We start from the raw sequence: 12594 nt of genomic DNA, 5'->3' as shown, positions 1-12594 counted from the left end.
GAGATTCGAGTGCTAGTCTGCACTTAATTATACAGTCTTTTCTTAAGTGCTTTATTCATTCGGGCCAACTCGCGTTTAGCGGCGCAGACTGTTGTAGAGATTTTATTTTTGAAACACATTGATTTTTCAAAGGTCAATAGCAGGCTTAACGGAAATCAAAAGCTATACCATAACACTGAGAAAACAATATCACAAACAGCTTAGGGTAAAAGCTGCTGGATTCCTCAAAACATGGTGTAAAAGGAAAAAAAGATAATTTAACTATTTTAAAGTATTCTAAACGAGTCCAGTAAAGGAAATTGAAATACTGGTTTCCTGAAAACTGAGTTACTTATGCTGTTAATAGTTAATATTATATACAAATGTATTTAGTCTTTATATAGGCCTAAATAAATGCATACATATATGATCACTTAAACAGCTAGTTTAAATCGAGAATGATAATAATGATACTTCGCAATGACCAATGACTCTGCAGAAACTCTAATTTAATTTGGCCCTAAATCAGAAGTGAAACTGTGTAACTGAGGCCCAGACCAAATTAAAACTTTGACCCCCCTCCTGGCAATCACAAATTAAAAACCTAGTAGTACGTGGCAGGATCGCATTAAGTGGAAGGGGAAATCCTCTGTCGCACAATGTATTGGAATTTTAATTTGAGATAGGGGAGGGAGTCACAGATTTATGTATCTTTGTTGTTTGTGATGCTTACAGTAGTGTTGACATGTGTGTCTACCTAAAATTAACATCAGTGTCATAACTCATCTTACCAAAATTAATAAATTAATAAGGCAGAACAGTCTTATTAGGTGATCAGTATTCATTCTAATAATTTAAATAACAGCCTAAACAATTGAATGTCTTTCACACCAGAATCTACAAATTCAGAGGAATTTTCTTCTGTAAAAATCCATGCCACTTTGAATTTTAAAATAATACATCTTAATGTAGAAAATACATCTTACTATTGACATTATCAGTCATGACAAACTTATTTTAAGCGTGTAAGTAAAAGCACAAAGATTGTAAAGGGCACATATGTCTTCAGTTAAAAAGTATGAAAAAACAAATGAGTGCATAAATAAACACACATACATAAATACATAACTATGTATAACATGAATTTAGATATTAGTATATTGTTCAGAGAAAATGTATCACTAATTCATCCTCCATAGAAATAGCTACGGTGCTGTACTTGTGTATACACACCTATATGATTCGGAAATGCATTCTGTTACCATGCAAAGCAGTTAAATAGACTAGGCCTATACAATGAAATAAAAACACATGAAAAGCTACTTTCTTCTGAACAAGACTAAGACAGGTGGATTTCATTTTATTTTTTTATGTGATATAAAAAAAAATCAAATCAAGCAGAATGCAAAATTAATAAGCTCTTTACTAGTTACAAACTGTCGAAGCCTGGGGTATCTAAGCATTAAAAAGGTTAAACTGCATATAAAATACTGATGGGATCTGTGAGGAAGGGGGAACCAATTAAGCCTTGAGCACTGCGATCCCTCTCTCTGTTTCACTCCCTCTCTCTCCCCTTCTGTCTTGAACACAGACTCTCAGGCACTGTGACTTATTCCCAGCGGAGTTCGATTCTGAAGCTGTTAAAGTGGGAACCAGGGGAGCTTGCTTTTATAAGAGAGAGAAAAAACCTCAGTTATTGAGCTTGTAGGTCCATCTCAGTCCTTCTGGGTGAGAGCCCCCTCACCCCCTCTCTATTAATCATCATCTGGCCTTCTAACACCTGGGACTAACTTCCAACTCCCACTGTTGCTATATTGATATTATTCCCTGTTGATTTCCTCATTTTCGGAGTCTGGGTTAGAATGACCTCTTTGAAATTCCTTATAAACGTCAGTAATTGCGCATCAAACTTCAATACATTATTTTCCCCACACCCACCCCACTTGCGGAGGCCTCATGTATTTTGATGATATGAAACTTGACCACATTTACATGCAAATTGAAGTTCTAGATTAATAGGGACCAGCTAGGAAAAAAAAAGAAGATTGCATGGTAATATGCCATTATGGCTTTTAAATACATTTGGCCATGTTTTGACGCGGCATTAGCATGGTCTGAGCACAAGGAAATCATGTTGGTCTGATTGCAATTTTGTTTTCCAATTGAAAGTACAATTTCATCAGGTTTCCCTGTCATTTCTAATAATAACTTAAGTTTGCTCACTAAATTCGAGTATTTTTCTCGAAGTCCAGTGATGGCCTGGAGAACAGGTAAAACAGTAGTCAACTGCTATATAACCTGACTGTGAAAAATACCTTCAGTTGGGAGAAAATCTATGAGAGATGTATTCTTTGAAATATTATAAATAATTACATTCACATTTTTAACCAGATGTTTATTTTAGTGGAAAAAATAATATGACACTTAAAATGGTTGTCAGTGCCCCAGAAGTCTGTACGATCTACGTGTGTAAATCCATTGTAAGCTTTGGGGTTAAAGTTGAGGCAAGGGTTAATGGCGGGGTTAAGATTACATTTGGAAGTGATTCAATATACTCAAAAGTACTGTGGTACTTCTGCATAGCAGTGGTGTCAACAACTACCTATTTAGCTGTTCATCATATTACAAAGTATTTGATCTTGATATTTATTAATTTGTATTTATATATGTATTACCAAATATTGAGCTTCACAAATGCCCTATACTTTTACATCCCTACATTATAAAATGCAGCAAATAAAAATAATCAAAGAATAAATCAAGTTTATAAAGCATGGTTTTCATTTTCATAGCAAATTATGTATATCTATATCTATATATATATATATATATATATATATATATATATATATATATATATATATATATATATATATATATATTACTTTTATTTGAAGTATATGCATACTATTTCAGTTGCTAGTTTATTAAGCATTGTACACTTGCAATATTTTAAAAGGTATACTGATATTGATTCTACGATGCTTTTTCAAACTTGTGAATGTAATGCATTGAATACACTAGTGATGCACCTTCTCCAATGCAATTATCCTTATAACAGGAAAAATATGTAACTGTTTGTTTTATTTCATTTTTAAAATGATTTATTTTTTCCTGTACAGTTTTACAGACAGTGCTGTGAGGAAAAAAAGGCTTTTGAAAAGACATAGAAACATTGAACATAAATATTGCATAAGATCTAACTGCTGGATTTTGTGAAAAACATGTTACATTGAAAAAGCAAGAGAATGCTATTGTCTCAGAATAAACAGGATGAGCCCTTTAGCAGTATACTTCTATGCTAGCCTCACAGCAAAACATATATTTGCATATTTTACAGCAAGTATAATCTCTTGAATGTTCTCTCAAATGTTTAAGCAATGTGACCAGACAAAGGACTGCTCCTCGTTGAGAACAAAATGTCAATCATTTTTCTCCCAAAATGATGCTGACAGCTAAATGCAGACTTCAATTCCACAGAGGAGAAAACATTATTACTGAATAATAAATGGCACAATAAATTGTTTATCTTTTTTGTCTTTAAAGTGATGAATTTTAATAACAGGGCCATTTAGAGTTCTCAGTGTATTGACAAATTGTCAACTGGCTTGTTGTGTGTCTCTGGAATGCAGCATTATATCTTTTCAAGGTTGTTTATTTTTCCTTTTATTATTTTAATTAGCGTAATTTAGTAACATTAATTTTGGGAGCACTTGGACAAAAAAAAAAAACACTTTTCAATAGCATTTCTAATAAAAGGAAAACATCGCTGTACTATAAAACCTTAAGAACCCGGAATCTCTTCTGGCAGTTGTGCTGTTACAAACTATAGCATTATATAATTAATATTCCTTGAGGGAAACGAGAGATTACTGTATTTTTCACAATATATTAGTATTTGGAGTATCAAATTGAAATATTGCAAGACACATTGAGAGAGAATATAATGAGTCAAAATATTATTTGACTAATTGTTCATTCTGTTTATTATTCCCAAACCCTAAACACTTAAAAAAGTCATTTACTGTTTCAACGTGTTGTCAATATTTTAAGATGATACCCAGTTTTTATTTTAACCTCTTATATATCTATGGTTAGGAAAATCCAATCTTGTACAGGCCTATAGTTTAGGAGGTCCAGAATATATTAGGGCATTATATTGGGGGAAAATACACATTTTGAACTAAAATAAAAACAAACAAAACAACAACAAAACAATTATTATGCAGAATAGTTCAACACAAACCCAACAAATGTGGAAAAAACTGTATCTGAAGTGACTTTTTGCTGTTGTTGTTTGTTTGATTTTGTGCTTGTTGAAAAGCATTCGAGTGAATCCACACAAACTGTACTGTGAAGACCCTACCATATGCTGGCATAGGAATATGAGAAAGCAACAGCAAAGCAGCAAGTTAATAACAAGCAAAAACAACACAAAAGGGCGCCGATAAAAGGACACCGCGCACTGGGCTCATTATGATGAAATATCGAGTGTGCTCCTCGCCTGGCTCCCCACATTATTTTATGAGTTGGATGATGTTGGTGTCTAGGGGTAACAGAGGTGTCGACAGCTTAAATATTGATCTTGAAAGCAGGGCGAGGTAAGTGGAAAAGCCCCCCTGAAGCATTCCCCTCCTGGTCATCCCATATGAAGATGTTGGGTGGAGTATAATCAGATGAGAAAGCTGGATACCGAAATCTAATTGTCTGTAGTGTTTGTGAGAGAAGACCAGAATAATTTACCTGGATCTGTTTTGTGCAACATTTACAGTCACCTACTCCTTCCTCTCCTTCTTCTGGGATAGTTTTACCTTTTTTATTGGAGTCTTGGTCAAATCTGTCCATTAAGGATGGGGGGGGGGATACATATGTATACTTGGAAGGTTTTAAATCATGTATAGTGGTGCACAGATGTAATGAAAATAAGCACTAGAACCCTTTAGCACATAAATCATCATAAATGTATAATCATAGGTAGGTTATGAGATAATGATTTTACCTTTCATAGTCATCAAATGGAAATGCTCTGTTAGGCTAAGATTTTCATCAACAACTTGATCATTTTCTGAACACACTTGATATTATATGCTGTTATACTATTTAAGGTATTTTCATTGTTTATTAAGGTGATGGGAATGTTAAATTATATAATTATAACATAACTATGATTTATCTTGGTAAATATCCCATATACTATGGTAAATATGGAAAATTGGGATGATAATTAGTATATAGTATTCTTATATATGATAATTCAACATCCGGGTGTGTTTGTAGGTTGGGTGACACCTCCTCTTGACTTCTGGGTGATTTGTTATAGATCCTCCAGTGTAACCAAGAGTAAGTGGGCCAGAAAATGAAGATGTATGGGAAGCTGCCTTATATCTACTCTCATACCTATTTTGTTAAACAACAAGGATTTCAGGTTTTCTGATAAAGCATGACAGTTGATGTTTGGTTTCTATTCTCTTTAAACTGTCTGCTTCATGCTATTTGTTCACTTGGAACTCAATACACCTTTTTCAGGCACAGAGAAAGCCTCACATTACAAACAATGATAGTTTACTTTTCCTTTTTTTTCCTCCCCGTCCCTAAATTGCAAAATATCCTGGCAGTTAGGTAACAAGATTGCTCCCTGTAATTACTTAATCAAGGCAACATTACTGATTCAAAAACTTTAGTACACAAATAGTCTGTTTACACAATCAAGGCTAAGATAAAGGTTTCTGATAATAAGCGGAGATTTTAATCAAGAACTGCAGCTTAGTCCAACAGGCCTAATTTCCCAGCTTTTGTTCAAAAGCCTCTTATAAGTGAGCTGGTAATCACCATAATATTTATTTATTTAGGTACAATGAGTTTCTATCTTGCATAATAAGTGTCAGGATTAGACACTAGAAGATGTTATGAGCCAAAGAAATAAGAACAAAGGAGAGAATAAAATAATTGGCAGAAAGAGTCTGTAGACACCTCCCACAGGTCCAGATATTACATTATTTCAGCACTGATGAGCCGGGGGTACATGCGTCTTGTTTTGCAGTAAACCTTCCCTATGGGCTATTCATGTTCACTAAAGGACTACTTAAATGGGAACTATATATATATATATATATATATATATATATATATATATATATATATATATATATATATATATATATCACTTATATACCCTCTTCATGAACTATTCATTGCCACTTACATTCTCTGTATGCCATGGTCAAGATACAGTTACCATGCTTTTTCTCCTTCTTAGTTTGTGAGTGAGTGCAACATACATCTGCTTTTGTTTTTAAAGAGGTTAGATAACACACCCTATACCACCAGAAAGAAATCAAACAAAGCCATCATGCAGGTAGGGAACTCTCTTATTACCCATTTAACACGTCCAGAACACTTCAAGCACATGGATGATGTATTCCAGACATCTTGTGGCCTTGCGTCACCACATTGTCATCTGACAGAGGGTGTTGCTTCAGTTCCATGGTCTCCATGTTTCTCTGGTCAGACAAGGAAAGATAAAGTTACTCTGAGGACAGGGGTACCTCCGAGGCTGAGGCCAAAGACCAAGTCATGTAATGTAACACTGTAATGACAAAGCATAACATGTAATATTGTAATGTGTTAAGTCTGTGTTTTAATAAAGAACCAATCACATGAGTTCCTCTGACTGAACAAGTAAGTTTTTGAGGTCAAGAGATTAGTTTGACTAGTATAGACTAGCGCAGAGGGCCAGATTCTCCCTGTAGGGAAGCTATGGGCAAATTGCCCATCTAATACATTGACCGTGGAGTGGGCGGTTTGCCACACAGTTAGCCCATTGGGAAAATACGGACCAGAAAATCAATGGATCCACTTTTAAGTAGACAATCACAAAAAACGAAAAAAACAGGTAACACTATACGGCTCTCATTAAAATGAATTACGTTCCACACACTAAAATTCACTCCTAAATCATTTCAGTTAAATCAGTTCTGCACAGATGACACATAAATACATACATAATACTGTTCATACTGGGAAAGTGATTTAGTACATTTTCCAAAAGATAGGCATAAATGGAAGTTAAAATTGTTTGGATTAATTTCTAACTTTGTCCGGCAATCAAGAATACATTTTACGGATAAATGAACAAACAATACTCCCTCTTAAAAAGAAGAAGAAGAAGAAAAAGCTTCCAAATTGTTGAACAGGAACATTTATTTTATTCACTTTAAAATTCATTATTTGCTAACAGCTCCTGAACATCACACCATCGGGTTGTAAGTGGTTCCTACTAACAGACATTTCATGGCCAGTGGCCAGTGAAGCAAATTCCTAAACCGTATTGTGTAATTTACTCTCCAATAGGGTCTTTTTGAAAGGAACCAATTTGGTTTTTCTACAGTTTATTAACATTCTATTCCAATGCAGGTCGGCTTAAGGAAAACAAGACTTAAATACTACTTTCAAATACCCTAATTGCCAGGCTGTTAGTTTTCAGTACTGCCCCTTCTTTGTTACTTTGACAGTCACTCAAGACTGCTGCTGGAGGCAGTGGCATTTGGTACAAAAGATACCCTGGAAAGACTTGGAAGTCTAAAATGAATGTCTAATGTAGGTATAACACAATTCTAAAAGTTTTATGGCCTCTCAGGTCCTGCTGCCAGCCATGTCTCCATACTCTTCAGTGAGAGCAGGAAAACACTTTAAATTGTGTTTGTCTTCAATAAATAATTCTGCATTAATTAATTACACAATGTTTTCAGCGCATCATATGGGTTTTGGTTGTGGCCACATTTAAATACACATTTATAAACACGTAAAAAACAAAGGTTTTCACTAACAACTGCACTTACAGAAGCATTGTTAAACCACCTCGATTGCAAGTTGTAATTGGCCCTGTATTTTCCCCATTAACAATTAACCTTTGCAAGCCAGAGGTTGCATAATTGTGATTTCTCCACTTGATTAATTGCTGAACTGGGGTCAGCTAAGACAGTAGTTCTACTTTAGTGTAACAGGTCCGCAAACCTTTGTTTTCAACTTAGAACAGATGCCAGATATCACAAGAGATCATATCTGGTTGCCTAAAAAAGGGGGTCATTTACACAATGCTTTGTGATCCTGAAGCACTTTGTAATGCTCCACATTATTCATGCCACAACATGGGGCCATGGAATCCAAGCTGTCTGTTTGTTCTAGGGCTGAACCAGTACTATTTGAAAGCTGCTAGGGACTACCAAAGGCCCAGAGATCATGGCTAATATGACACCCCGAGGCCTAATCTTCTTAGTGGACCGGGATAAAATGAGTATCCATTACGGAATCAACCTTCATCCTGCCCCCTTTGGAGCGAATGCCACTCTGATAGCCAACAACGAGACAATTGCCTGATTCTGGACTTAATCAGGTATTAGCCACTAAAGCTGTAAGAGAGAGCAGCTAATCTCCATATTTACTCCATCTGTACTTGCAGACCTAACTTGCTTGGTCCTGGTAGATCAAAGAGGCCTGGTAAAGAAAAAAAATCAGATTAGAGGGAAGAGAGAGAAGGGGGAAGAACAGAGTGCAAGGGCCATGGCAGTCCCAGGTCTTGGAGACCTCGCTGCTTTTAATTCTTTCTCTTCTCTGACTGTTTTGGCAGGTCCAAAACAAATCACTGACAGGATTGTAAAACAAATGTTCTACGTTTGTATTCATGAGTACATCAAAATAAATGTTAATATGGTATTTTTGGATATAATAGTATTGATACTGATAATTATGATACTACTACTACTACTAATTATTATAATTTACACAATTTGCTAGTGCTATCTATATATATATATATATATATATATATATTAATTTACAGCCTGTTGTTGCCATGCTATCTTAAATTTCCAAGTTTATTTCTTAAAATTAGGTCTTCCTTTGTAGTTCGCATTATAATATGTTTCACAAACAGAAGGCACATACAATTCAAAAGAACAAAAAAGAAAGAAGCAATGACAACAGTTCACAGAAAAGTTAACAACTTATATCCCTGTAAGGTAGCAGACATCTGCTCTGAACAAACAGTGACATGTGGACCCAGTATGGATTAGATAGTTTAAATCACCATCTTTGTTAAAAATACACACACAAAAAAAAGAAGAAAAAAAAGAACACTGTATTTCAGGAATGTTATAAGAAATATGGGCAATTGATTGAATTAGTATGTTTTTATACCGCTCTAAATATCCTTTCAAATATAGTCAGCAAATCCATCTCCTCCTGCCTGTCTTTGGACAGCTTACAAAACTTTCCATAAAACCTTCGCCCATCGAGGGATCTCTCTACTGCCTTTTTGGCACCGAAGTCCACCTCATTAGAGTGGATTAAGCCGGGATGCTGAGAAGGATAAAAGGTGAAAGGCAGGGCGAGGAGGAGACGGGGGACGGTTACCGCAGTAAGCAAAGAGTGCTGTTTGTGTGCTGACATTATTATTGACTGAAGCCCATTCGGTTCACACTTTTCAATTACGGCTGCAAAAGCAAAGGTGGCCCTTTAATTGCAAAGGCTGATGCCTGAACAGCGAGTGTCAGGGGAGCCTCCGCCAGCCCCTGTCGCCTCCTCTTGAAGCCTGACTTAAGGATGTTCAAGGGCGAGGACCTCACAGGCAGCCCAGCTCCCAGTAGAAAGGGGGGGGAGATGCTTCAAAAAGCAGATAGCATTTAGCAGTCGCCGCTAAGTGCACAATCTGTGTATCCGCCAAGTCAGGGGTCTGATGTACAGTAGCACAACGTCCCTGACCGTCAGCCCGTCTGTGATTTGCTCTCTGCCGTGATTTTAATGAGACTGAGGCGCAAGGACGAGGCTTTGGTTAACTTTCGACGCCTTCTTAAATAAAGAAATATGAATTGATCGACTGCAAAATTCAAACATTGAGGTGTTTATTTCACATCTCCCTCTCCTCCAGGTAAAAAAACAAAACAGGCACATCATATAAAAAAGTCTCCAGCTCTTATTTTTAAACTACTTATACACTTTTTTAACTTTTTATATAGAATGTGGACACAATTTGGCAGGATTGCAGTGCAACCAACTTAGATATACTTGGGAGTAGTGCTTGGCTGAACAAAACTAGCATGTGCTCAGGCTTTTGCAAAATCGTAATGGCCTATTAATAGACGTATGAATCTGTGCATTCTGGTAACTCTGGTAGCTGACCTTAAGGCATTGCTTTTTAACCTCCTCCCATCTTTACTTAATTATGGCTATTGTGCAAAACCATTATACACATGCAGAACAACATCTAATTAAGTCGCAGCACTCAGCTATTAATGAAATATACCATAGAAACAAAGGTTTTCTAAACAGGGGGCAATTTAGTTGTTGGCTATAGTTACAATACAGATTCCAGTCCAAACTCACCTGCATTCAATAAAAAAAAAAACAAAGAAACACAAAAGCTCTTTACACAGACACAGATAATTAACCTAACACAGAATTATCTCTAAATTGGTATTAACTGTGTCTGTCTAAAAACCCCAAATCACATTAATCACACTATAATTACTTACTTCCAGCGAGGTCTGCACTGTTTGCAAAGCAGCGCAAATGAGATCCTCCTTGGTGTAGTGAGATAGAAAGGAAAAAAAAACATTCTGGATGAAGAAATAAACTACTGCCATGTATAATTACTTTGGCATGATGGAAATGAAGTGTTTTCTATATGACCTACAACAGAAAAGAAAGCGGCTAATCTGTGTTTTATATCAAGGAAGCAGGCGTGCGCTATACAATCAGAATGTTCCAGAACCGAGGGAATGAGACTGATTGAAGATAAACTGAAAAAGTTTTGAAACTGCACGGATTCCCACCTACTGTTATAAATGAACAAAAACGAAGAAATGTATGTTTTCGTGTGTGTGATTTTGTTTTCTTGTCTTTTGTTTTGCCATTAAATTGACAATTTTAGGTATGTTATACAGTAGCAAGTTTGTATTTAAAGCATAGCTCTTTCAACATGAAGAGAAAATATAGTGCCTTAATGAGTGTTAACTAAATACCTTAATTGATCATGTTTAAGAGTTCAACCTGAATCCTGAGTAAGTGCAAGAAGTGCTGAGTAAGTTAGAAAACAAACACACAAAAATAACTCCTGGGAGCTGTTAAAGTATATGAGTAAGCTTCTATTGCTCTTTTGGAATACTAACATTTGGCTATTCGCAAACTGAATCAATGAAATCCCTGGCTACACTACTTTCTAACTTGAAGACAGAAGGTAAAGCAAATATATAGCAAATACGTTGAAATTGTACTTCTTCCTGTCAAAATATTGATATGATGTTTAATGTTTAACATTTTACAATGTTTATTTTTTAAACTGTCATTTCGAATTAACAGTACTTTGGGGTCAGGTTTCATATGACCATAAATATATTGACCCAAATATGATCGTTGTTCATGCCTCACGTAAGAGACCTGCAAGGTAACTGACCTGTTCATTTTATGTTGAAATAAACATGAATGAATAAACAAAAATGGATTAAGTTTGCCCACAGATACAAAACACCAAAATGTTACTAGTCTTATTGATATTGCTCAGGTATGAAATGTGTGCATGTGTATATATATACACACACATATATATAGTGTGTGTGTGTACTAAGCATCAAACTCTTTGTACAAAAATATATTTTCTCTTCCATTTATTTTTTAAACGAAGCTGTATCTGTCTAGTGAATCCATAGCCTACAGCAGGTATTAACACATTTGAGAAGTTTGTTTCCTTGTATGCTGTAGTTACTGATGGCTGCGCATTGTGAAGGAGATCTCTCATCTCGGAAGGTCACTGAGCTGATGGCACCAGGCTGTTCTGTGGTTCACTTCGAGTGTCCATTTTTTCTCCTTCATTACCGTTAGCAGCTGTGAATAAGATGGCTTTTTTAAACTGCTAAGTGCTGCTGGTGCAGTTTTTATCGAAGAGTCACCGGAGGGCTCAGGGGAGCTCCGCTATCTCTTCTGGCCCTGAAAATTGATATTGAACATGGGAGGAAAATCTCACGAGCTGGTAGCAATTAGCTAAAAAGGATTTGCAACTCTGTGATTCATCGCACCAGAGATCGAAGTCATTTAGAGACAATGTTTTCCTGCTCCCAGCTTGCGCCTCTCAAGATACACCTCTGTTTGCCTCTTACAAGGGAGTGTGACATTTCCTATTTTAAGGCCCATTTCTTTTCCTGAAAAGTTACAGTGTGCTGTAGCACAAACAAGCTCTTTGATTCTCCTGTGTCTACGTACATAACACGGCTGCGCCAAACTGATATTGGCTGGTGTGTGTTTGACTTCAGAATTTGCGGTTCAATGAGACACACTTTCAGGAGTGTTGAGAGTGGAGTTCATTAAGAAAGAAATGTTTGCTGTGGCTTTAACAAACATTTGGGCAGCGGTTCCACTGATTTATAGTAATTGGGTCCGCAGACCTTTTATTTTTAATTTCTTGCATACTTGAAGATACTGCAAGCAATTCCAGTAAACTGAGAATACAATATATTTATTATTTCTGTACAAGGTTAATTTGACAGTGATTTCTAAACCGTTTCAATATCTTAAAACTAATTTTACCCACAGAAGCAATTTCATTTTATTTATTTCATAGCACTG

This window comes from Amia ocellicauda, chromosome 18 (assembly GCF_036373705.1).
Source record: "Amia ocellicauda isolate fAmiCal2 chromosome 18, fAmiCal2.hap1, whole genome shotgun sequence".
Lineage (NCBI taxonomy): Eukaryota > Metazoa > Chordata > Actinopteri > Amiiformes > Amiidae > Amia > Amia ocellicauda.
This window is presented reverse-complemented; position numbering follows the sequence as displayed.